The sequence below is a fragment of the Falco naumanni genome, chromosome 3, assembly GCF_017639655.2.
Source record: "Falco naumanni isolate bFalNau1 chromosome 3, bFalNau1.pat, whole genome shotgun sequence".
In the NCBI taxonomy this organism is placed as follows: domain Eukaryota; kingdom Metazoa; phylum Chordata; class Aves; order Falconiformes; family Falconidae; genus Falco; species Falco naumanni.
The window spans coordinates 21,583,941-21,611,255 of record NC_054056.1 but is presented as its reverse complement, the minus strand read 5'-3'; the positions used below and the strand labels follow the sequence as shown (position 1 = coordinate 21,611,255).

General features: G+C 41.1%; 1 long non-coding RNA gene across 1 annotated transcript; it reads right to left on the bottom strand.

Moving 5' to 3' along the window:
- Positions 1–27,315, bottom strand: LOC121085560. Its single transcript, XR_005827104.1, has 5 exons — positions 24,803–27,315; positions 21,135–21,202; positions 12,075–12,126; positions 6,876–6,974; positions 1–1,304 (listed from the first exon to the last, which is right to left on the bottom strand). It is a non-coding gene; the product is annotated as an uncharacterized LOC121085560 (long non-coding RNA).

Below are 27,315 nucleotides of genomic sequence, written 5' to 3'. Positions count from 1 at the left end.
CAAACACAAAGTGGAACATTTGCGGTGTCTGTGAACAGATGTCTAACAGCGAGCAAACAAAACAGTTATTCTTAAGACATTATTTATTTCTGGTTTATTTTTTAAATGCCTTTATTCAGCCCTTTCATATCAGTTGTTTCTATATGCTTTAGTGTTGTATACTGGCCCGAGTGTTACTGAAAAAAGGTGATGGCTTAGGGTTCGATACAAGAAAAGAGGAAAGGAGAGACATGGTGACTTTTAGGCAAAAGAACCATGCAGCCAAGCATTTGTCTTCAGGAATTTCAGATGCCATTAACTGTGCTAAGTTTTCATTCTGGGGGTTGAAATCTCCAAAACTGTTGTGTGCTTCCAAGTGAAAAGTTTCAGATCAAACTAGTTTGTTGAACGCAGCTCAGGGAAAAGGTTGCTGGTTTTGACATCTTAAAAATATTTTTGCAAGCATTTTGCTGAGGAACTGTAGTAGCTCTGTGTGTTGCGACAAGGCCTTGGTACGTGGGCACATCTGACAGCAGGAGGTTTTTTGGCTGTCTGGTGAAAATTCATTCAAAATGCCACTCAGAGTTACAGGCTTCTCAAAAATACCCGTTCACAGACACACAGGAGGGTTCTTGCTGCCCCGCTGCGGCGGGCTGGCTGGGGCACCCGCTCCCAGGGCAGGCAGGTGTCCTTCTCCGTGGCTCCAGCCTGGGACACTTGCAGCAGGTGCTGGCCCACCTCCTTGGTACCGTTCCCGTGTCTCAGACCTTGTGACTGATTATCCGAATGCTAGAGCTCTGTTTCAGTGAAAGGGCAGGGAAGCGGTGCCATTCACTGGCAATGCCAGCTTAACAGCCCCCAGCTGCTTATTCGCAGCCTGTGCCCTCCTCCAGTTGTTCTTGGTAAATTGTTTATGGAGCCTTGCAACAACTCAGAGGTGAACCCTGCCCTTCCACGGCCCCAAAAAAGCTCTGGTTATTTCTAACCCAAACCGACTGTCACAACCAGGTGAATGCAGGGATACATTTGCTAGAAGACAACCAAGTGCTTGTGCCCTGTGGTCAGGGAGACGGGCTTTTCCAGGCACTGAATTTTCCTCTTGCTTTTGATGTGCGGGTGTCATAAGGAGCCTCAACTGTGTGTGTGTGGGGGGGGGGCGGTCTGCAGTCAGGAGAGCGATGGGAGCAGCCTGGGAGCAGCCGTGGGCTGGCACCCCCCTGCAGGAGGCAGACAGCTGAGCTGGCAGTCCTCTGAAACTGCCACTGCAGGGTTTGGGGAAACTGCTCTGGCAGAGCTCTTCATGCTCTCCCCTTCTTTCCCACCACCTGGAAAGGTAACTCAGTCTTAGTAAGGCTTACGTGTAAAGTCAAAGTCTTTGCTCATGCCACGAGCCCTTCATTATGCCCAAGAAATGTGACAACATTTCTATTTCGTACCACAAGCACAATTCTTTACTGAGCAGGAGGGAAATTTTCTCAAAGTGGTTGGGTAAAATCCTCTGAACTGGAACCAGAAAACACAGGACTATAGGACTATATCATCGATCTGCTTTCTAATCACAGTCCATCGGTCTCCTGTTGTCACCTGGACAAGTCACTTACAAACACACACCTGTGTGTGTAACTAGAAAGGAGCTGAACTTGTAAAAGATGGGTTTTCTAAAAGTGGTGCCAGGGCACGTCACAGCCTGTGCACACTGGGAAGAGTTTCCATGTGGGAACAAGTTTGGAGCGCTGGTGCTGCTTTCCACCTGTAGTCCGTGGGTCCTAGAGGTCTGTGAGCTTTTTATAAGAGATCTGTGAAAATTTACCTATGAAGAGTCAGGGAGCTTTGATTTGCTACATAAAGCTCTGCACTTCCCCTGGTAAGAGAAATTAAACCAGGAACCTGCAGACTGATGTAGACTGAGAGACGTTGGTTTGGTGAAGTGTTCATTTGTGCCACAAATGCCTGCGTGCTGATTTGTGTTCGTCCGTGATGCTTTTACTTATCTCCTGGGTTCTCAAGTTGGTTTCTCTGTGACCTGAATTCTTGGGATGCCAATAAAACAAAATTCCAGGTGAATTTAGGTAGTACATGACAAAGCTTATAAGTGATTGTGGAGCAATCTGTGGACTAGGTGAATATATGGGGTTTGACTCAATAAAGCAAAAATAGGATGGTGATTTTCAAAAAAAGAAGCCAGCTCTGTTTCTTTCTCCTATCTAATTAAATTTTTAAACCTCCCTTTTTAAACAGCATATGGGACACAGATTTCCTAGTCATCTGAGGATCAGTTAGAACCATGTCCGCATGTTATTCAAGTTCCAGCTGATCAAGCCATTGCATATACTAGAAGCTCCCTGCGATATTGCGCGGACTACCACGGACAGCAAAGCCAGCTTGGAGCTTTTTGACAAAATGAGTTTCATCCACAAATGCCTCTATTTGTCTAAACCAAAACTTTGCAGGGAATAGATCTAATCAGATGTCAAGGCCCTGAAAACTTTAAATGTAATAAAACGGGATTTTGGCACTTCACATTAAAAATTTTGGTTTTCTGTAAAATGGTGTTTAGTTACAAAATGTAATCTGGTTCCAGTACAAGTTGAAATGTTTTAAAAATCACCTAAATAAAATATTTCTACTGGCATTTTTGACATTGTTATTACTTTCAGTTCATAAACTTTGTCAAGGTTTTGATTTTTTTTGGTCACACTTCAAGAAAGAGAGCTTTCAACGGGGGAGGAAAGAGTCCAAATCCAGTCCCAGTTCAGACCATTGCACTGAAGAAATCTGAAAGCAAGGCTCAGTAGAAGAGAATGGAGGAGAACCACAGAAGTGTCCCCAGAAAAAAAACAAATGAGGTATTGTTGTTCTACTTTCCCTTTGCATCTGCTCCCTAGCCTTTAATCATTCATTAACAGCTATAGTTCGGGTACGATTCTTATCAGGTATTTATTCCAACAAGTAAAGTGTAATGGTAATGAATAATCGGGAACCATTATTTTAGTCACTCTTCCTGATTCTGTTTAACGACTAAATGAATACAAAATGTTTTTTCTTCCTTCTAGCAGGGCTATTTAATTTAGATGTACTATAGATAAATGCTTACAGAAGTCATTCCTTAAAACTTATAACAACAGGAAACGTTTGCGTGTTTACATATCTCTTTCATACAATAATGAAATATGGTTTGTATTTTTTTCAATGTTACACAGTAAACAACCTGATATGTTAACCATGGTTCATTAGGGAATTGCTTTATAATGGAAAAATTCTCTCTAGCTGTACATCCTGAAAAAAAATACTGCTTAACTTCAAGTTATGATGTCTGCTAAATGACTATAGCTCTGTTTCAGTGGTTGAAAATGAAAAAAAAAAAATCAAAGCAAAACTTTTCCTATAAATTATCAAGTTTAAGTTATTTTGTGCAGCTATTTGACCTAGAAATTAGAATGAATGAAAATGTAGGTGGGAAACTGGAAGTGAGTTATTTAAGTCTCAGGGGTTTTGCTGGGAATAAATGTAGTAGAATCATTTATGGTCAGGGATATTTTCTTGAGTGTATGGGAAAAAAGGGAACAGAAGGTTTCTGTCTTTCTTGGGAAAGAGCACTGTGAGAATTTTTGCTAGCGGAACAGAAATATGGGGGCTGAGATTAACAAGATTACTGATTTTGGCGGAGGAATTCATAGAGAAGTTGCTAATTCTTGGATAAACCAAGAATGACAATTGGAGGATGAATTTCTTAGGGGGCTCTATAATTGCAATGGGCCTGAGGTCTGGTTACTTCGAAGCAAATGATAAATCTCATGAAAGCGTCCCGTGGCTGGAGCAGGTTGTCAGGTGGCAGGACCTCTGATGGTACGTGAGAAGAAAAAGTCTCTGAACAGCAGCTCAGTCCTATCTTTGCTGTTGGGTATTTTTTTTTTTGTTGATTGTTTTTTTATTATTTTGTGATGACAATTTAGAAAACACGTGGGTTTAGCTGTGAGTAAATCTTCCAGCATTTCACAAAGGAGGAGGTTGACAGCTGGGCTTTGCAATGCTCATTCATAGGGGCTGGTAGTGGGAGAAATTCCTCTCGTCCTAGCTTGGGTTCCGAGGGGCTTTGAGTTACTGCAGCCATGCACTGCTCTGCGTGGAAATGAAAGCTGCACATCGCACAGCTGCTTTGGTTTCCTTTATTGCTTTATTGTGCCGGTCCCAGGACCCCCTCTTTGAGAAAGGGCTGCAGGAACGGGGCACTGCAGGCTCTGCACCATCGCTTCTCTCTTCTTCCCTTCTGCTGAGGGAGGCTGGTGTGCCAGGATCTCAGGATCTCAGGTAATGGTCAGTTAACGTTCTTGTCTGCAATGAGCACATTGAAAACTGATTTTTGTCAAGGTGGGATCTAAGGCGTTGCTGTGCCAGCCAACGTGGTACATGCTGGGCAGGTTCTCAGCTTCTGTGGCTTGTCATAGTCCTGTGGAAGCCCGTGAACCCTGAGCAGTTCATACTATGTGAGGGTTTCACTTACAGAACAAATATGAAAGGACGTTTTATATTCAGTCATTTTTCATGACAGAGGACTGACATGACCAAGACCAGTTTTATATGGGTTATGTAGCTATGGGATTACTTCAGTTAGTTTGAAAAAAAAAAAAAAAAAGATAGGTAATGGTTAGTTTTTATGATACTACCTCTATATATTAATTTATTCTTCATTTTCTATGCATAATTATTTATCCACTTGCCGAGCTCTTTTTTAGGTGTATTGATATAGATTTAATCTGTGAATTAAGCTTCTTTCACTTTAAGGACACATTGCAATTTTCTTGTCATTTCACCTGCTGTAAGGAAGACAGTATTTTTTGTGTTTTACAGGGATGAAGAATTATTTTCTGTCATCTCATGTGTGGTGCCACTTACTACTTTAAGAGTAAAAGACTATATGCAAGTTTAATTCTGCTTTATCTTTTGTGTATATTACTTCCTGACCCTGCTCTCTTACTTACTTCTTAGCATTTTCAGTCTTAATTTGGTTTGGAGTCCTTGATCTGACTCTTGTTGTTCAGGTTGACTCAGATGAATCCACAGAAGGCTCTCCACAAACTGCTGGAGCTACTTAAAAGTGGGATGAAAGAAGGACTGTCCCAGCCCAGGCTAAAAAAGGTGCCTCTAGCCCAGTATTCTGGCTCTAAAAGTGATGAAAAGTGGCGAAAAATGGAGGATGATTACTAAAGGTTACGAGCATGTAGTGATAACTGCCTGCCCTATGATCCCAGCTCCTGTGGTGTGACCTCCAAAGTCAGAGGTAGAGTCTTCCTATTTAATAGGTTCTGGTGGTTGACTTTGTCCAAGAGATCTTAAACTCATGTCAGATTTTGTAAGCCACAACATTTTTTAGCAAGGAAACTCGAAGTTACCAACGTGCAATATGAGGAAATACTTCTGGTTTTAGTTGTTTTGAATCAGCTAATGATTCGATGCAACATTCTTCACTGCCTTTCATGATGCAAACGCTTCCATTCCCTATTTGATCTGTCTTTGGTGCTCATGCTTTGAGAGAGCTCTCTTCTGTATCTTCCCTTTTCCATGCCCAACTAATCCCAGATTTGGATGTTCCTTGAAATTGTTACTGCCTAGTTTATTTCTTAGAAACCTACTGATATATAATTTTCAGTGATTCCTCCAATGTGCGCTGTATAAAGAAGGCTTCCAGCAAGGGGACCTCCTTGAGTTTATAGCAAACAGGGATGTGAAGAATTCATGCGGTTCACTGCCACGGCCTTATCTTCCCCGTGTGCTCCTTTTTTATCTTGGCAATCTATTGCTCCCACTACCTCTTTGGCAGGTGTCCTGCTTGCTACAGAAAGGATTAACTACGAGCTTTTGATGGCTGTCAATGTCTTTTGGGGCATATGATGTGTTTATGCTTTATGTCCTATTTTCACCTTCCCCTTCTTGAGGGATGTAATCTCTTTTAATATAATTCTGCTGTTTAACCATGGCAGCTTTTTTCTAAAGTATTTACTCTGAGACTTCAGGCTGCTGGGAAGTATCTTCCTCTTGGATTTATCACTTCTGATACATCTTTGACAAGCTTCCACTTTCTTTTTCTTAAACTCAATCACTACCATAGTGGCTTTCTTGTTTGGTTTGTTGTTTTGGGGGGGTTTTTTTGTTGTTGCTCATGTTTATATAAGTCTAATTTCATTACAGTTACTGTCAGTGTAGCTGTTTGATACAGGACCCCAACAACAGGTCAGATGGCTTTCCTGGCCTGCTTCAAATGCTGTGGGCAGGGATGGCTTTTTGCCCAACTATTTTTCCTTTCATTTAAGACTATGTGATTGTCTACATATTTCAAGTTGTTCTGAGCAAAGTCTAAAAATTGAAGATGTTACTTTTTCTCTTAATGGGTGACCTTTGTTTATTGGTATTGTTGTGATTTACAATATTTGCCTTTCCTAAGGGGAAAGGTGCTCAAGTTCTTCCACCCAGTTCACAGCTGGCAAGTGCCAGTAACTTAACCCTGGGGCAGGGACCGGTGCATCACTGGCGATGCCGCACCAGCCACCGCACTGCGTGCTGTGCAGGACAGCATGGCACCTGCTGCTCCGCCACCCGTGGCAGTGGTTTGGAGCAGGAGCGTAGGAATGCTGCCCTTCCAGAGAGGCTGGGTTTAGTTTTCCTCTGACCAAGGTCTCTGGGACGAGTATCCAGAAGCGCTTGGTGAAACTGCAGGACCCAGGAATAATGACCTAGAGACACAGGGGAACCAGGCAGGCTGTTGTATGAGGCATGCTAACTGCAAAAAAAAAAAAGCGAAATCTGGGCAAGTAACTTGTGAGAGTGCTACCCAAATGCCTTTGTCATTTTAAAATATATTTCCCTAGTGCTTTTGCCATTGATTAATGGATTTACCTTACCAGAAATGTACCCTGAAAGGCTCTGGCAGTCCAGCAGGCAAGAACACTTCAGCCAAATGATACGTCCCTGTAGCTGTATCTGCAGTGATGAGAGCTAACCTGAAGGGCAGGAAAAGGCAGTGAATTATTATATGCTTGTAGAGGAAATTAAAACTTGGAAAAAGACTCGTTTCTAAATCCACATATTGGAGATGCCAGGGGAAATGTATTTAAAAGCAAACTTGCATTCTGGTATAATTATGATAGCATTAGTGTGGTTGTTGGGTACCATCAACATGCACCATCTATTTTGTTATCAGCCTTTACATCAAGCTGTTACAGCAGCAGTAAGTAGGCAAAATGCAGGAATTATCCCCACTTTGCTTGGAATGTGCCCTACACAATCAAGTACAAGTAGAGGGCTGTAAAGGAGCTGTTACGGTGGTCAGTGAATTGCCTAAGACAACTTGAACGGATGGAAGGGCTCAGTTCTGGTGGGGGGCAGTGCAAGGATATACTGTCTCCCTTATGAAACATACTGGGAAGGTCACAAGCCCCATAAACCTCAGAAGGCTTAAGACAGTGGTATAATTACAGTAGAGCACAAATGAATGGAATTCTTGTTTTAAAAGACTTCCTTGTCTTCCCCCATGCTCCATTTTAACATCTAGACAAGCAAAGACTTGAAACCTAGCTTTATCCTGATCAATTGGCTTATCTTGCTCCTTGAGGAGTTTAAGAAATCCTTGAAACCTGCAAGGGATCCAAACAAATTGTTGCAGAATCAAGACTTTTTTATTATTATTATTTATTCCTTTCTGAGACTTTAGTGCTGAGCTGTCCCAGAACATATGCAGAAATAATCCTCTGCCAAGGTGTGGGATCCAATATGCCTGTAACCACTCAGCCTTCAGGTTACCTGAAAATGGAGAAAGATGTTCTTAAATGATCTTAACCATGATGAGAACACCCTTTCTGCTTCAGCAGAATTTAAAGCTTGCAGTCAAAGACTGAGCTGGAGGGAGAGCGTTCCCTGTACACGTGGTGAGCTGGATGGTGTCGATGTGGGAAGCGTGTCTGCCTAAGCCTAGAGCTTTAGGTGGCCGCTTTGTGTCTCAGAAGCACCAGCGTTCCTGGCTGGCCATCCCTTCTCATTTTCTAAGGCTGTACCTAAGTTACCATCTGCTGATCCTTGTCCAGTCTGCCTGGTGAGACAGGGACCAAAGGCGCGTGAGCAACTGCCCCGTCTCTTCAGATATTTTGTGTCTCTAGCTCCCAGTGGCATCAGACCAAAATGCACCTATAGGTCTGCGTCACTGTCGTCTTTAGGACTTTCAAGGCACAGCCCAGAGCACCTGCAATAGTTCATGGTCAGTGACTCAAGTTGTATTTAATAGTCTAAAACAACTTTATTGCAACATTGCAGCGATACCGGCCAAACTGAGGTTTTATAGAGGGCAGTATTGTTTGCCAGGCTGATGTTAACATGCATGATTGAAATGATGACACAAGCAAAACTTCTTCTCGAAAATGGAGAAATTAAAGACACCAAAATATTATCTTTCCTCTTGCCAAGGAGAACAGCTGGCAGGAGGGGTTTACTGAACAAAAATAGCGGACACAGGTTATCATTTTCACAGGCTTTCCCTCTGAAGTACAGGATTAACAAAACATGCTATTTTTTTATTTCAAAATTGGAGGGTTCGTGTCTTTCATCTGGTCAAATTTAGCGTAAAAGTGAAAATAATACCAAAGTTAGAGGCACCATAGGGAGACTGTTAATGTGGTAACAAAGGGCATTTGGCCAGTTAAAATAATAAAAGACTATACAGCTTTCCCAGTGATGGCTGAAGCCCAATTAGTACTTTCCAAGTAGAGCCACAATATTCCTTTCCAGATTATGCGGTTTGGCACGATTCAGAATGAGTAAACTTACTTTTCTACAAGGGAAAAAATATAATTAACAGAAAAAACAAGGTCATGCAGTATTATGCTTTCAGTAAGCAATAATACACCATGGGGTGTACATTAAACAGTCAATATTCATACACCTTGGACAGGCTGAGGCAGATGCAAAGCAATGGCTCAGCATACACAAAGATACATATATTATCTTAATAAACTTATGTGCAGGAGTAAAATGCAAATGGACATTTTATTTCCTTACTAGGTGATTTTAAGGGAATATATATATTCAACGTTCATGTGTGTAGCACTCACACATATTACTTTAAAAGTACCCTTTCTATTAACATTTTATCCTTTGAAGTAATAAATGGATTTGCTATTTCCTTTTTGTTTGAGCACCTGCGGTTTTGTGCTGCTACTAAAGGGAGAGTGGTTTGGAAGATTTGGGGTTTTTTTTATAATTAAACTGATTGAATTTGTTAAAAGGACTTTCAACCTGGCTACTCACACTGAAAGCCTCTAAGAATCTATTCTTATTTATAGTAATCCACTTGCCAGGACTCTGGAAAGGACACAAAGCCTGCAAAGGCTCAACAAAGCTGAAAATAAAGTCATAGGATTGGAAAAAAGGAAGAACAACTTCCAACTTGGAGGGGAACCTGCAAGTGATTCGTAAGGGTAAGTTTTTTCTTCTCTCTCATTTTTGATAGTGTTTTTAAATGAACAGACTGTTCAGCTGAAACTCAAATAGAGAGGAAAGCATGTAACGCAAAAGCAAGCATGGTGTAAGTATACATTTGGTAGCAAAATGCAAAGAGCCCTGCTGAGACAGCTGGTTAGTGCTCTACTAGTGACACCGTTCATGAGAAAGCAGAGTGATAAGCACCAGGAGGAAGATGAAAAAAGAAGAAAAAAACAAAACTTCAAAAACCATGGAACCACTCCCATCACCTGAAGCTTAGACCACACACCTGAAAGGGAGTAACCCACATCCAGCTCGAGCGCGGAGTGTGAACAGCCTTATCTCCCTCTCAGCTCCACCGTTTTGCAGATGTCTCATATACTTATAGAAAGTGCTTGCAAGGGAGGAATTGGTCATTTATTTACTAATTTATTATATTTTTTTTACATTTTTTATTCTAATTTATTTAATGAGTTTCTTTCATAATGACAGTAACCTATGATATGATAAACCTTCACAAGCTGCACCATCCCCCCCCAGCTCCTGCGTGACTGCCGTTTGGCTCCCTCTGGGTAAAATTTCCTTCACTTCCCAGCTCCACCTAGGACTACTTGCTCCATTAAGAACCCAAAAAGCCTCCAAAAGCAGTGCTGCCTGTTGTAGTTCTGTGTGTGAAGAAGCGGGCAATGCGTGGGCTGCGGGTGTGGGACGCATTTGTGACCTGCTGTATCGTTTCACTAGTCACGTACAAGCACTGTGCACAGCACACGTTCTGTCTTCTCTTAACCACGTCAACAACTGATTGTGTACAACGCTCCAGTCATCTACAGGGGTTCAGATATGCCCTGAAATGTCTGATCCTAAGGAGTTACTCGAAAGACAAAACAATCTTCACCTGCTATGGAGTTGCGCTAAGTATTAAACTACTTTGAAGCAGGAACAAATTGCCAAAAGCCTTATTATTTTAGACTTTTAATATTTTATATTAGACTCATTATTTTAAACCACTCCCGTCTGAGACCAGAGGGGAAGCAGAAGCCAGCGCTGGAGCAAGGCGCAGGGTCTGTCCCGTCAGCTGCCACATACCCCCCCAGACGTGTGGCACAACAGCATCCGTGCTGATGCACGGCCTCCAATTCCCAGAGTGGGATTTTTCCTACTTTGCACTTGAATCAAGGTGGAGCTCCTTGCAATGTGGAATTGAAACTTAGCGTATCTTCTGCTGTACGTACACCTTATCCCTCTTCTCTTAGAGTAATCTCACCGACGTTACGGTACTGAGGTATCTAATGAGGTTGTCTAATAGATTTGTGTGACTTGAGTGTATAAAGAAATGGAAATAGGATAAAACTATGGAGAAGACAACGGAAAATTTGTATGCCTAAATACAACTTTGTCTCTATATCTCCAAACTGATAAATCGTCTTTTAGAAAGCAACAGGTCTGTTTGCCCTGAGTCAGAGCTCCAAGAAAGCTAATGGAAAGGAACGCCACACAAGAAATGGAGAGAAAATAACTGAGAAAAGAAACCTCTCTCCTTTTTACATAGAAAATATTTTCTGGATGCTTCATATAGATGCCAAACGGCATTTCATATTAATTTATTGGTGAGGCCAGTTTCTCATAGAAATATAAATTTTCTTAGCTTGGAAAAATGTGATTGATTTTAATTTTAAAATGGCATCAGAAGGTACTGCACAAGAAGACAAAAAAGTTACTTTATATAAAGAGAATAATGCAAACATTTCCCATATAAATAACTGCTGAAGGGTGATTCCATGCTCTTCACTGACCGCCCCCCCAAGCTATTTTAAATCACTTCACATATATATTCTATAAAGAATCAGTATTAATGGCAAAGTTATACCATGTAAAAGAACATCTTGTCAAACAAGTATACCATGTTAACCTGCAAAACTCACTATACTCGCATGCAGCAATTACATTTTATTTTTCTTCTATATACCTTCTTGCAACGCTTTCATCACCCCGGTGGTTCTGTGTATCCTCCAGCAGTATGTTACACAATGGGACTGGTATCTGTCATGTATAGTTTAATTCTTTCTTAATTAGCCTAACACCTCTACCAGATTAAACCCGGTAGGATAGTATTACCATCCACTGTGAGTCTTCCTTCATGTGACATATTCCCCTTTGTAAGGCACCTTGTAAATCCCTTTCCTTTAGCAGCACAGTGTCTGTCGATGTCTAAAGAGAAGGGACTGATGACAAAGCTTTGTCCCAATTTGACAAATACTTTTACTAACTACAACTAGCAAAAAAAGAAAGAGGCAAGTCAGGGGTAAGAACTGCTTCAAAATTAATCTTGTCAAGTCAGAATGATCATTTGGTTGCACCCTGCAAGTTTGTGATGTTTGAATGTGTCTTAAATATTTCTAAAATATAGTGACTTATGGGTCACAAGGAATTAAACTCTTCTGACAGAAATATAAATTTAATTACTTTTTGAAGCCACTGTTTGCCTGTGCTAGGTTTACTTAAGTCACAGATCTTGGGATTTATAAAATTAAAGCCTTCCAAACTCAGCTTAACAAAATAAAAAATATCAAGAGTTCTTCCTCCTTTGGTGAAAGCTGTTATGTCACTACTGAAAGGCGTTCAGAGCAGACCTGCTTGGTACACCAGGCGTCAGTCCACAGCCATCAGCTCCACAGGGATGCCCTAAACAGAATACAACACATTAAACATTACTAATAATATGCCAAAAAGTTAATATGTTCGCTTCACCACTTCAACATCAAAGAAGGCATTATATTGCAATGGTCAAGGAGGGCACATCAAGAAAAACTGCCTTTTAATAGCTTAATAAAATAATCCTGAAGAGATAGAGATTCCCCTCCCAATAAGCAGGTTCCTATCAAATTTAAAATGGACAAGAAGATTTTTCAAGAAGTCCGTAAAGCTGCATGCCCTAGCAGATAACTCTTGTGAATACATTTTCTCATTCCAGCACTGTTATGTAAAATTTTAACAAAAAATACCTATCAGATTGTTTTTAAATAATCTTCCTCCCTCTGAAAAAATCCCTCAAAAACCTAGTTCATGCTTCTAACAAATGGTGAAGCTCTTGCTGGTAAGTGTGGGGATACACTGGTCTTCCGCTCTCTATAATTGTACAACTGAAAGTGTTTTGTAAATTGCTGGATCCTGCCACAAAATAAGGAAATGTCAATCCTTTTCTTAAAGATTCAAAGTTTCCAAGTTCCTAGCTAGTTGAACTTGCAGTCCCAAATCATTAAGTTTTTTCTGAAAATGTCAATGCCTGTTAAAACCTAAGTGTTACATGTTTTTCATTCCAAAATGAATGGAAACTTTACAACCAGGTAGTATCAAAGGGGTATTTTTACTGTGAACAACCGGAGGAGTATTGATGTAATACTCCGACTGATTTTGAAACAGTCATGTAAAGAAAATACTGCACTGCTGCCTCAAAGACAAAGACTCTGTAAAGTCTCAAGTCTTTAACTGTTAACGCCAACTTTAAAAAATAAGCAAAACCAAGTAAAAAGGCAGATCTGCAGTGGTGCAACTTCTAGGAAATGCCTTGTGGTTAATACCACCCCTGCAGAGCACTCATGCAGAGACTCTCCAAGTTCATGTGCTTTAGATACCACCATCGGTTGCTTTCCTGTGACTGTGCCAGCTGTGTGCTGAGCTTTGGGTGCACGCCAGGAAAGATGTTCAGCTGCTCGGGCAGCAAATGCAACCCAGAAGCATCTTCCCTAGCTTCTCTGGGAAGGAGGTGGTGGGCTGCATGCTCCCCTACGCTCCTTTCACGCCACCTTGATAGATTCCGTAGGTGCCTTCGGGAGCTCCTGCTCTAATGCATCAAAGAACTTTTTCCCCAACTAAAAAGGAATATTCAAGTAGCTTTTCCATAAGACCAAAAAATAATTTCCTGAGGTACTGCACATGCCATACCACCCTCGAACCTTCACGGTTCACCCTATTACACTGAAGCACTTGTGAAAATTCCTTATTCCTGAATACATTGCGCCTGGTGCTCTCAGTGTGCTGAGTGCCTCCCTTTCTCTCCCACCATTATTCCTTTTTATTTTTCTCATTATCTTTAGCATCAGTTTATCCCAATCGCGTGTTACCCTTGGAAAAAGCACATTGAAAATACACATTGCTAAACTGACTCTTAAATGTGTAGTGTTGGCAGTGGAGACATGCACTCGAGGATTAATAAAAAAAATCTGCTATAAACTAGGAGCTTATTAGTTGTAAACAATGTAGGAGATGGATCTAGGTACGCATATTAGCTGGCTGCAGGGTTGTTCAGTTGCCAGTGGGATACAACCACAAAAAAGCAAATACCATCCAAGGACAAACCAGTTAAGCTATTTCTTAGCAGAGAAAAGGAAAATATCTGTACCATTGCTTAAGGCACCTGAAAGATCTTGCACTGATTTTTTTTTCATCATGTTTCATGGAAGATGAAACAGGTTAAAAAAAAGCCTGCAGAGACTACCAGAGATAATGTGTTTTAAGAGCAAAGCTGCAAAATTTTTGCGTGTTTACTTTAGCAGAAACAAAAGCTGATACAGGAAATAATTATTCTCTAAAAACACAATAGAGTGGTAAACAGTAGGCAAGGAAAAGAACTATTTACTCTAGTAGACAATGTTGGCACAAGAACAAATGGGTGTAATTTGGACATGAATAAATTTAGGCTGGAAATTAGAAGGTTTCTGACCATAAAAGTGGCGAGGTTCTAGAGTAGTTTTTTAATACAAATAGTGGGGACAAAAAAATAACAACTCAAGATATTTAATGATGAGGATTGTTCAGCTCATGGAAAATGCTACAGGCACAGTTCCCTGGGTAAGTAGGGGGCTGCATTTTGATCATCCAGGAGATTGTTTCCAGCATTATGTTTGCCTATTTTCTGAAAGCATGGGGTAAAAAAAAAAAAAAAAAAGTTGAAAATAAATCATATTTATGCATACAGTGTTAGAAATATTGCTTAAGCAAATGCCATCCATATGTAAATGATCTTTGTAATTAAGCTTGTGCTTTGCAATAAGAAAACAATTTAACTTGATAAATAGGTATCACATTGTACTTCAGTGGTTGGAAGCTAATTCTTTTTAACGGAAAGATGCAATTTGTCACATGCTAATTTTCTTGGGGTTTATAGTGTATCTTTCTGCTACTTTCATTTTGCCTTGTTGTCTCCTTTCAGTCTTCAGCATTGTAGACAAGCATTTTATCAGCATGTGTGGACAGCGATGGGAGACAGCTGGAAAGTAACATCTGCCTATTTATTTATAGCAATCTGGCCAAATCTGGCCAAATTTGGCCCCAGGTTCCTCAGATGAACATTTGCTGATAGTCTAAAGCAGTATTAGGACAAAGAAAAAAAACCTGATGATCACCGTGGAAAGATGGAATCTGAGTATCAGACAGAAAGATGCAAACATAAAACAAACATATCTGAGTTAGAAGAATAACTTAAAATTCAGGAAGGCTATCCAAAGAAAATAAGGAAAATGTTATGAAACTGATTTCCACAAACACAGAAGGAATTTGCTGAGATTGCAGTTAGGAGTTTAGCCTAGAGACCCAACATAAAAGCACTTAAAGTTTTCTTGTGCAGCCTCTGATGCCTGAAATAGCCTCGCTATTAATAGCTAATAAATCTGGTTCACCCAACACCGTAGTGGCTCTTGAAATTCAGATCTGTGGTATACCACTATGTCATCTGAAGAATTACAGTTATTTAGAAACTAATCTACATTCTCTCACCAGCAAAGCCAAGCAGCAGAAAGAAAGACAAAACATTGCAAAAGCGAAGTAGAGGTATTCCCCTTGTCAGTGTCAAAGTGTAAACAAGCGACAGAACCTTGTTGAAAACAAGGTGAAATGCTTGCATATGAGTAGTTTAAAGCCATGCTAAAAATACTTATTTGCAAATGTATGTGCACACATGAATATAAGTATAAATGTACTTTTTATCATGAATTAATTATCTTTATATTCTCTGTAAGCCCACTTACAAAATATTTATTATGGAAGAAACTGTATTATCGACTGCAGTAGGCATAGGTGTTAGCTTATAGTTAGTACTTAGTCATCAAATATTACAAAAATATGTCAAAATGTAACAATAGATGAGAAAATCACCCAGGTAAGTGTACTTGCCCAGATACTGGAGGAGTCTGGCTGGACCACACAGAGGAAAAAGGCACGGCCAGTCTGTCACCCTGCTCCCCAGGAGGAGCCCCGTGGTGGGGGCTGGCTGACCTCGCTCCAGTTGCTGGAATAATGCAATAGTCCTAATGGCCACGGAAGCAAATTAGAAAAATTTAGCATCACAAGCAAACATAGACGTTTCTGTGTTTTCCCAGATTTGTTGCTGACCAGAAGAAGTTATGCAAAGATGTAGTCAAAATAATGCAAAACAGTTAAAAGTATGGAACTCAATTTTTGGTTCACTTTCATTCACCTTTGCATGAAACTGGTTTTTCTTGTCTTCCTTTTTAACCCCCTCTTCCTTATACTCATTAACTACTGTATTCCGTAGCTTTTGCAAGTAACAGCTACCTGAAGCTACAAGCCTGAAGGCCTCAGCAAGTTTTCAAGAATGAAAGGAGCTCCCATCATTAAGAAAGCCAGTTCAGATTCTTTATGCGTGAAGTTGCCATGGAGGTACCAGCCATGGTGCTTATGAGCCAGCTGCCAATTTTGAGGGGTTTTTTTTTTCCTTTTTTACTTCTGAGGAGTACAAATGAATTTTTTAGTAGTGTTATGGTCTGCTTTAGAAGGACACATTTCTGATGAGGAATCATTTCTCTTCCTATGTTGCCCTTAGGAGGACACTGTGACCTGTCTGTTGAACAAGGGGCAGGGGCTGCTGAGGGATGTGGCTCCCCGCTGTGAGGTCGGGTCTGCCCATCCCAATAGCACCCAGGCAGCAGGGGGGGGGGGCTTGGTGAAGTGTTACTGTCGCTTGTAAATGAATACCTCTTGATTTAGCTTCTGAAAGTGAAACGACAATTTCCAGGGAGGAGAAGCAAAGAAACGCTGCTGGAAGTGGCAGGTTTCTGGAGGCCGTGCTCAGTGCGAGCGCAGCTACAGCACGGCAAGGAACGTAGCACGTTGGGCATGACCAGTGCGCAGCAGAGCTGAGGTAGGTGAAGGCAAAGATGCCTCTCAGTGAAGTTTTACACCTTTGCTGATGGTGAAGAGGTCATAAGCAGGAACTAGAAGATGGGCAGGCATTCAATGAGATGCTTTGGCTTACAGCTCAGTAGCGTATCCTGCCAACAATCATTCTTAAGACACAATGAAGATCAGACTTTAGTCCCATCCCTTCTAACATCTGCCTCATGTCTCAATCCCGCCCCCCATGCCCCACTCCTAACGTTCTCCTTGTGTAGTTAGATTTTATCTGAATATAGAATCTCCAGGTTTTGCTTAAGATCCTTCCACGTCTCTGCTGTGATGCGAAGGCACAGGCAAGATCTAAAGTTATGCAGAAAGCAGTTTGCCAACCCTGAAAGGTTTCATGCTCCAGCTCGCCAGCTGAGCAGCACAGAATGAAAGCAGCAGCAAGGCTGTAGTGGCCATCAGCTTTGAAAATATCATGAGAAAGAGGCAATAACCCATGATTTCTGATTTATCTCAGCATCAGACGAGTTCGAATTTCTGGCAGGTCCTTCTGTGTCTGCCATTTGGATGTGCTGATTTTTCAAGTTTTCCCAACGGGCTACCTTTTAATCCAACTGGGAAATTTAATATTTGAGAAGCTATTAAATACAGTTTCAGTAGCCATTGTGCTGTCTGTATAGATTAGTTGTCAGAAAACTGAATAAACCTATTTGGGAGTAGGAAAGAATATTAAATGAAAGTACTTTGCAAATGGCAGTAAATCTTTAAAGATGGGGGGAAAGAGTAAATGTATCATCCTGTTAAGAAACTTGGTGATGGACACTTCTAAAATAACTAGACATTCATCCATCACCGATAAAAATTACATTCCTAATTGTGCAAAAGCCACCAAGTTCCTTCATCTAACTGCGGTTTCAGCTCACTCATTTAAATAGTTTTCTCAATCTGATGCAGCTATATTGACTAAACCTGGATTGTAAAGGGATTTAAATGAGCTCACAGCCCTGATGTAGTTCATAATCACCTTTTTTAAAAACCAAACAGAACAAAAAAAGAGCCCAACTTTTACAGTTACAGTAATTTTACAACCCAGATACACATAATGGGGATATCCATGAATTCTTATGGTGTAAATTGTGTGTCTGTCCAAATCAAGTTTCTCTACATCTGATATTCCAGGATATATTGGTTTGTTTTCTAGATTTTCTTATTTCAGAACTGCCTATTAAAAATGCAGTGTTCTGTCTGTGGGCGATGAAAATGAGCAACTTACTGTGAGTTGTTTAAATAAAAATCCAGAAACTGCTCTATCTACTCGGTAGGTTTTTACACGAGTGTGAATGATCTGTTTGCATTACACTTAAGTGACCACTGATAAAAATACAGAATATTGGCTACCTCATTTTAAGAAGTCACTCCAACCCGGGCCTGATAAATTCTTCAATCTTCATAAAAGACACAAGGAGCTTTAAGAACTGATGCTGGCAGATGGAAGTCTGTTCAAGGCTTACATTCAAATTAAATTACATTCTACTATATGTAAATTTATGAATGCTCCAAGAGTGACCAATTAGTTTCAAAATTATTATTGCTATTTAAATCTTTAATTTTTCTAACACCTGATCAAGGTCTGAATCCACAGTTATTTGGGGGCGGGGGGGGGGAGTCACACTTTCTTCTAAATGCAATCATCAGTTCATCACTACAAGTGCATTTGCATTTTGGATAAAAATAGATAAGAGAATTGCAGTGAGGTTCTTCAAAACCTGGGTTGCATATACAATGTGAATCTTTCAACTTACAGCTTATAGCTGTATCTTTTCTGTGTTTTCTAAAAATTACCTCCTCTGATTATCCCAAAATGGCGCATTGCTTTCTCAAACGTTAGGGACTGTTCTTAAATCAGTTGCAGAAAAATCAAATCCAAAGTGTAGATCTTTGCTCTTCCCTTCAAACAGTGCTTTGCACAATGACGTTTTTTCTTGTTAGGTATTGTGGCTAAATACGTAGTACTGCAAATATTTTCCAGCCGAGCCCATCGTTATGAACGCACAGAAATTGTGGAGGCAAGTGGACTACTCATCTACAACTAAGATAAACTAGCTGCTCAGAAGTGTGTACCTGCCAGGAGTCCCTGGGCCATTGCTGTAGTTGAAAATGAAAGGACCTCTCCAAATCCAAGACAGTAGGAAGGCTGGGAATTTTTCAATACCAAATTAAGACAGCATTTTAATGCTTTATAAATAAATACAAATTTTTATTATGGTTAGGTATCCAGTCTTTTTCACACATTTATGAGACCTCTTGACAATTATATTTTATTTTTTGCCCCTGGCATCCCCAAATAACCCCTGCAAGTTAAAATTCTTTGGAGTAGTCAATTTTATAACTTTTGCGCATTAGCTAGTGATCTAAAGTCCCCAAAAATTACATATATATATTTCCCAAAGGCAGAATTAGGATGTTCTTGTTGCTCTCAAAGAGAAGATATGCATAATAAAGTCATTCTTTTCCCAATTGTATGAAGGTATACACATACAAATCTGTACGTGGCATGGGTGCAGGAGGTATATGCAGGTAACTCAGACTATGTTAAAGCTTCTCAGCACTCCTTTACATGACCTTGTTCTCTGATGCTTACAGTCCTGCCAGATTTTAACCACTCAGTGGGTATTTTCCACACAGGGCATTTCCATCAGGAGAAGTTTCCCCTCCTTGTTTCCCTTGTTGTTGTTATTAATTGTTACTACCACATCGTTTGTAAGCTCTTGGCTTTACCCCTGCTTAAAACTATGGGAAGTGTTCTTGTGCCTGTGTGCCTTGAAGGACTCGGCAGAGATGGGGAACAAGGAAGGAGGCGTTCTTCCTGGGAAACGCACCCAGTGTTCCCTCTGGGTGCTTGGGGCTGCCTATATGTTGAAGGCCAGAGTGGAACAATAAAGGACCAGCCTGGAGCCAAGCAACTGGAAACAAAAGCTCAACTGGAGGGCAGGAAGGGGAGTGTAAAGTGGGACAGTAAAAAAAAAAAAAAAAAAAAAGTCTATTCGGAGAGGATTAGGATTGACAGGGCAAGGGCTGGGCCCTAAAGTGGGAAGCGGTGGGATGCAAAGCTGTTGGGAGAGGAGCGGGAAGGCGGGGGAAAGGTGGCTGGGTTGGGCAGCGATGCTGTGACCAGAAGATTGCTTTCCAAAATGGGAAAATGCTGACTGAGATGGACAGAAGAACCAACAGCATGGGGCACAAAACTTACTCTGTGCTCAAGACAAACTCTCAACGAGCAGCAATTCAGTCTTTTTGTGCTCGTTTCCTGAAGAGCCTGCTCCTAATTTACCACACACAGCACTGATGATGGGAGCACTCATTTCCAGCAGGATTTCCCCCTAACACTCACCTATTCATCATCTGGCTCACATTTGTTAATGAAATTATTTTCATAAAGTGCCCTATAAGGGAAAAGAATTGTGTTTAGAGAGACTTAAAATAAAATAAAATAAAGACCCAAAGATTAAGGTCACAAGTATTGTCTAAATTGGGGCAAACAATCTGAAGCACCAGAAAGTTGCAGGGTTTTATTCTTTTACAGAGAAATCCATCCTACACATACTCCTGTGGACTTCAGAAGCTGTTGCAAGAACCCAGTAATTTAGCAAGTCACACACAGCTGTCGGGCATTTGGAAGACAAAGCGCATATAATTAAAGTTTGTTTTAAGTGATCGCCTAGCATCAAGCAGTGTGGCAGAGGAAAGGATGCGCTCCAACTCCTAAATACAATAAACCAAACACGGAATACCAAAAAAGAAGAAACTGTTAGCAATTTGTAACCAGATAAAGCCCATCAGCTTGCCAAAGACCAAGACTGCTCCTCATGGAAAGGTAGGTGGTAAGTTCAGTACAGACAAGCTTTGAAGAAGCTAATTCCTTTTTAGAAAAGGAATGGTAATGATCCATGCTAACTCTATGCATAATATGGGCCATGCTATATCAGCAATGGGAAAGGCAAAAATGTCATTACCAAAAACGGTAATTTAAATGGGATCTAGCTGCTTCAGCTCATATGAAACATATGGTCATCTTACAGATATTGCAGGTGCAGTGGCACAGGTAGCTACATTTCTGTGCAAATAAAAGACCTTAAAGCTGTTTTTGAAGAGTAATGCTGGGACTGGGTATATGTATGTGAGTAAACATTTTTGTAGTGTATTGGCTTATGGAAACTTTTTCCTTGGTCACAATATTGATTGACAAGTTAAATTTTCTGGGTGACTTGGAGTTTCAATACATGATGCTCAGGTATAAATACGGCAGGTTTACAGAAGAGCTACCTGTGAAAACAGAGACCGAAGATGTCCCACCCCCTCTTTAGTTACTTAATAATGACATTTTTCCACTTCCACTTTAGCATAGGAGTCAGAAGTATGTAGCATACAGTCTCCCCTCCCTAAGGCCCCTCTGCATCCCCCCGCCCTCCCGTAGCCCCACCAGCCAGGGCATTGCCTTTAGGAGCAGAGGGTGTAGCATCGCCTGCGTTTCCCATCTCAGTGAAGCTTCTTACCGTCACTTACTGCCTGCAGGTCGGAGGGGCGGCCGGTTTGCTGCGGCTGTTGTGCCACTGGAGATGGGCTTTGAATGAGCATAGGAGGCAGAAGAAACAGAAATGGGTGAGTATGAAAAAAGGCTTTTCTGTTGAACGTTTCACTAAGTATAAGGGCTCAGTGAAATATTTTGACTGTACATTCACTTCTGCACAATCTCTGTGAAATATGGAGTATAAGTGAACAGCACAGTGGCGATCCTATGGTCTATCAATATTCCACCCCCCCACCCCCCCACCCCCCACTTTAAGAGCGTTTCCCAATTTAGCATTTCCCACTGATGCCAGTTCATTGGCTGTGCTTGGCTGTGCATGGCTACCTACCAACGGGGTCTACTGTTGCAAATAAGCTTGTGGCTACAATTCCCTGCTAAACTTTGAGACCGAGACCTGTAGCAGAAAGAGTATCAAATGTAGTTAGGAAAAAAAAAATCCCAAGGTTTCAGGCACACAAGGTGCCATATTTTGAATTCCTGCTCGTTTTTAATGTTGTGTTCGTTAGGACAAATTCAAACACAAGGAGGAGTTTAACAGGATCTAGAAAACCCACAACAAGCAGCTCTTGGCCTGAGACCTGGGAAACCCATTGCCTCCACTGCAGTTCCCATTCCAGAATTCATTTCCCCCTTCTGGTTGGTCAGAAATCATTCAACTTTCAGAACTTTTGGTTACATTACAGTCATGCAGCTGAAAGCACGGACCAGATGTACATTTATAGTCCACGAAGAAGCTGAACTGATACTGTGGATGCAAATACTTCTAAAGCCAAAAGTGTTTTTTGATCATATCTATATAATTTAATCTGAAACTGAAAGATTGTTTACCTCTATCACATCCTGCAGTTATCACATGGCATCAAAAAGGGAGTAAGCTGTTGAGGTATTTTAATTGTATCTAGGAAGCCATTTGGATTTTCTTCTGTTTAACTCTGAATTGCCTGCGTTGCAATGCTTGGTTTGGAAATGCCATTTTCCTCTCAAGTCACTTCAGTCTTTCTTTCCTTGTAATATTTTGGTCTGGGAATAATGATGTGAAATTTCTAGCAGCCAGAGTGCAGGGGAATCTAGAGGTATTTTATACATACTTATCAATAATGCATTTCTCTACATTCTTAGGGGATCATATTTCCATAGGCAGTTGCAATTGATTCAAAGCAACTGTAAGGTGAAAAAAAAAAACCAACAACAACAACCAAACCCACAACAGGCCCTCCTATCCTCAGGGCTCTTGTCCAAATAGATACAAACGTTACAGATCAGAACTTGTGTGTTTTATAGCAGCTGATAAGAATGCAGAATTGACAGGCAAGTGAACACACAACAACAGTACAGGCAAGAAGGTCCCTTCAACCTGCAAATACACCTGTCCTGAGCTGCTGGTTCCAATGTGTGTTTAGCTCAGGTCATTGTACTGATGAACAGAAAGCATCTTCTGTTCAATGTTCTGTCAACTATACTAGACATTTAGAATAAAATTAATTAAAAAAAACCCAAAACAACAACAACCACCCAACCAAAAAAAAACCAAACAAACCAGCAACAACTTTCAGAGGAAGGCTATAATGGAAGGAAATTAATTAATCCACCTTTTATGATGCTGACTGACACAGGGAGTCTTGCTGTTAAGTTCAGTGGTAGAACAGGCTCCAGTATGTTTTTCACACGTGTGACTGTATCGTGATCCCTGCCTGGCTGCAGGTGAGGGCATGGGGCCACCAAACGCATATGGGGGATTTTACTCAAGTGAATATTTGTGTTTAATTGGGCACTCTAACATAAAGAAGCGCTTAGGGCCCTTACTGCCACTGCAGACTCATATATAGAGAAGTGTAACAGGGTGAAAAACATAAGCACAAACCCAGACTGATACATCTTGTGATATAATGGAGGTTCACTGTGAGTCACTACTGGTTAAAATTAGTGGCTTTATGTTAGAATTTTAATATTGCGCAGTCTGCCATTTCTTTTGGCACATACAATTATACACCTTAAACACTTCAGCCGCAGCTACGCCTGATTAGCTATAGCCATGTCAGAGAATACATGGATGATACAGCTGACTATATTTTAATGCTTTTTATGGGATAATATTGCTATATTGGCTTTGTGATCCCATGGCTGGAAAGTTTCTAATGCTTTTTTCCCCATATACCTGTGCAACCTGTGCTGCTGGCAGGCTGCAGTCCTGCCTTCCGTGAAACACACACCAGCCCACAGGGCAGCATTTACCTCCTGAGGTTCTCATGCTTTTTCAGAGCACTTTGTAAGAGTCTCAGTGATACCCTCCCCTCCTGAGGCCACTGTCATAGCATCCTCTGGCCACTGCTACGGTCACTGACACTGAGACACGTGAGGCCTGGCCTGCGCTGCAGAGGCGGGGGGTGAGGCCAGCGTGGAGCAGCAGGGGAAAGCCAGTGGCACGTGGAAAACGCCATAATACAAACACAAAGTAAGTTAGAGGACTCCAGCATGGATCCACAGAACGGTGTGGATGGGGCCCTTACATGAAGCCATCAGGAGCGTGTAAAGGCTACGTTAGATATACTCTGCAGCTGTTAATGAGGACATCCAGCGCCCCACGGCCAGCCACTCTGCAGACTGTGGCAGCAGATAAGACTGATAAAAAAATTCTGATTGCAAATAGTCCATAGGATCAAAATGGTTAACAGACCATGATTTCAAGACAGTATGTGTAACTAGAAGGTTGTGGTGGTAGTAATAATAATAATAACAACATAAATGCTAGCAGGCATTTGTAGGGTATTTTGCAAATTGCTCACATTCCCGTTTGCACGATCCTTGCAGTACAAGTAGTTACATCAGTGTGTATATTTGTGTACACAAGAACATAAAGTGCTCATCTTAAAGCAGTTAAACGGAAACACCTAGTTCTCTTCAGCAAAGTTAGGTCTGAATCTCTTGATTTCATTCCCACAGTAACGTAACCCAGGTTTTACACTTTCACCAGAGTTCCAGTCTTTGCTCTGCACAAAGATGTTTTCTTTGTTAAGTTTTGAATACCATGTGAAAATGAAGAACATAAATATAGCACTGAATGGATTAATTAATTCCAGATAGTGTAGCAACTCAAGAGCATGTTGTCTAAGAAAAACAGTTTGCTAAATCACATTACTGAATCACCTAAAATCCAAGATTTTTGTATAATCATATTTTGTGCCCCTTCAAATTCCTTTGTTATCACAGCTCAAGCTGTAAAACCTTCTGCCTCTTCTACCTCTAGAGAACAGCCTCCATTCACGTATAGGAAATTTAGAAGTGCAGTAAATTGTGTCTTAAGAAGACAAAATATCTAAAATTCAGAGGTTTTGACAACATTGTTATTGACGTAGGGTAGGCTCTTATTTAATAACATTAAAGAGTCAAAGCTCAATACAAACTCTAACTTCTTTTTTGCGTAGCATTTCTAGAAGTGTATTTTGAATAATAAGCCAGATTTTAAATATTCTTTCTTGTTGGATTTACTGTGAACAAATACTGAAACACTTAATTAGATGTCACAAGATCATATTGTATTATAAAACTATGTGCTATAAACATGCATTCCCCCCCCCCCCCCCCCCCCAAAAAAAATACAACAGAGTCATATAAATAAGAAGAAATACGGCTTACCTTCCTTCCTTAGAAAATATTCCCTGCAGGCAGAGTAAATCTGGTTATTAAAACGAAAAACAAGCCTGAAGTGTACAACTCACAGCCAGCCAGCAGATACAGCCGTCTCCATGAAGGCTGCCTGTTTCTAGCCTGCTGTACATGTTTCTCACTTCTCCACATTGTAGTTATGCCACAAGGACTCTAACTATGCTTACAATACTATTCTGTAGCATAGCTATAGGCACCGACCTCCTGCATAAATGGTACTTACTGTTCCAGAAGTCACGCATCACCCCATAGGAAACATACACCTCCGAAAAAAAGATTTGTCACAACCGAGCAGATTGTGGCAAAACACTGCACCTGGCTTGTCAGAGAAAGTTGTTACCCTCAGTGATTGGCACATAGTCACAAAGCAGAGTATCTTTACATTTCTGTATGTGCATGCGTACCTACATACAGACATGTACAGAAGGAGTCGCAGCGCGTCTCTCACAACCACATGCTAATTGCTGAATAGGAGGGGGGGTGGTGGGGGGGATCTTATTAGTATTACACGCGATCGCTTTTCTTGACCATGGCTTTTGCCCACATTTTTCATGTGGTATGACCAAGACCAGTGATGCTAGAAAGCATTTCTAACTCAGGCACGAGGAATTATTCACATAAGGCACCGAACTCGCCGTGGCTTCCCCTGCGAGAGCTACTGCAGCAGCAGTGCAGGGTCTCTCTGCTGGTACTGGCTCGCTGCAGTCTTTGTGCATGAGTGTACGTTACAAACAAATTAGTAAGACAATGGCATCCAATACCCAAGAACTAAAGAAAATCATGGCGAATCAATCAGATCCTACAGCAGGCATGTAGATTGGCTGTAAAAACATTTAACGGGAGATGGATTCTTCCTGTGCTGTCAAAGTTAAAGGTACCAAAAGGAAGCACACACTAAGGCATTTTTGTTCCACTGTGATATTGATCCAGTGCCAGACGTAGTGAAACACAATGGGCACACAGTCAGCCTTGGTAAATTAGGTAAATTAGAGATCATTTGATGGTATTCTATTGTTGCTATTGTAATCACAGTAATTTTCACTGGTAATGGTGCTTCGTGATGAAGTGCAGTTCTCACAGGATAATTGTGAAAGGTATCGAAAGATTCAGGGTGTAGCATCTGGTTTTAAAAGCTCTTCAGATTCAAATTGGCATTTTACTTTATCTTGAAAATTTATTAGAGATTCAGATCATGCCGGTTTAAATGGAAAGGTGAAAGCAGGGTAATTTCAATCTATGAATTATTCAGATTCAGACTGGTGAAATTGCCATCCATGAACTGATTCTCTGACAGTCTCTTTTGCAGAGCTTCCATTACGCTTGTCATTTTTATTTCTTTATCTACAATCTCTTTCTCAGTTACTGAGCTCGTCCCTTAGGGCTGTGCTTCACAAACCAAGTATTTCAAATTGGCAATAACCTAAATGCGTTGCTGTCTCAAATCGCAGTCTCCACAGGCTGTCTTTTCCAAATCATTAAAAACCACATCCACGATGGTGTCTGTTCGATTAGATGAATTAAAAAAAAAAAAAGGAGCAAAGAGAAGAGAGACCACAGCATCATATCGAAGAAGAGTTATGTTCCTGTAACAGTCCAGCAAAGAAAGTGATGCTTTGTGCTTGTTCCTTTGTTGTCAGTGTAACCCCTTCTAGTTGCATAGCATCACGCAGCAAGAAACAACTGTTAAAGCAGGCTGACTTCGTGCCCTGATTTCCAGCAGGAGCAGATAAGGACTGTGATATAGGCAGGCTAATCCACGCAAATGCACACTCAGAGACCAAGCACAATTAATAGCTTCTTACAGGCAAGAAAAATAGAAGCAGTAGTAGTTGTAGTTGTAGTAACTGTAGTATTAGAAGAAGGAGAAGCGACTGGATAACCGAAAGGGTTTCATTCTCTCAGCCTCCATACAGATTGCAATCCCAGAGACTCTCCACTTGATGGCTGGTTGTGTCATTGCTAGTCGACTGCTGCCCTGTATCCAGAAGGACTGGGATTGATTTAGGTCAGAGAGTCTGGTTTCCTGTTTGAGCTTTGCTCTAACTGATGTAAGAAATTGCGGCCATCTGTATTGCCAATCTATATGACCCTGGGACGCTGGCACCGCTTCGGCAATGGAGTGCCTGCAAAGGCCCCAGTCGGACAAACAGTGACAAGTGCCATCTCCTTTGTCCTATTGCTGCAGGTATATCGCCACGGCATGAAAAAAAAAAAAACAACCACCCTCTTAGTACACAAAGTGGGAAACCAGGCGTTCTTCCTCAGAGGCAATTTGGGTACAGAGCTCCGAGCAGTCCCTGCTCAGCTGAAAGCGCTGCCAGGCTGAAGCCAACACATCCAGGCTGCGTGTCTGTTCCTACGCTACCATCAGGAAAATTTCCCTCATATGAAAAAGGCAAGAATAAAAAAAATCTATGCTGCTTTGTGCCTGGTTCTATGCGTCTGCTTTGCCGCACTGCGACTAGAAAACTGCAGCAGTAAGA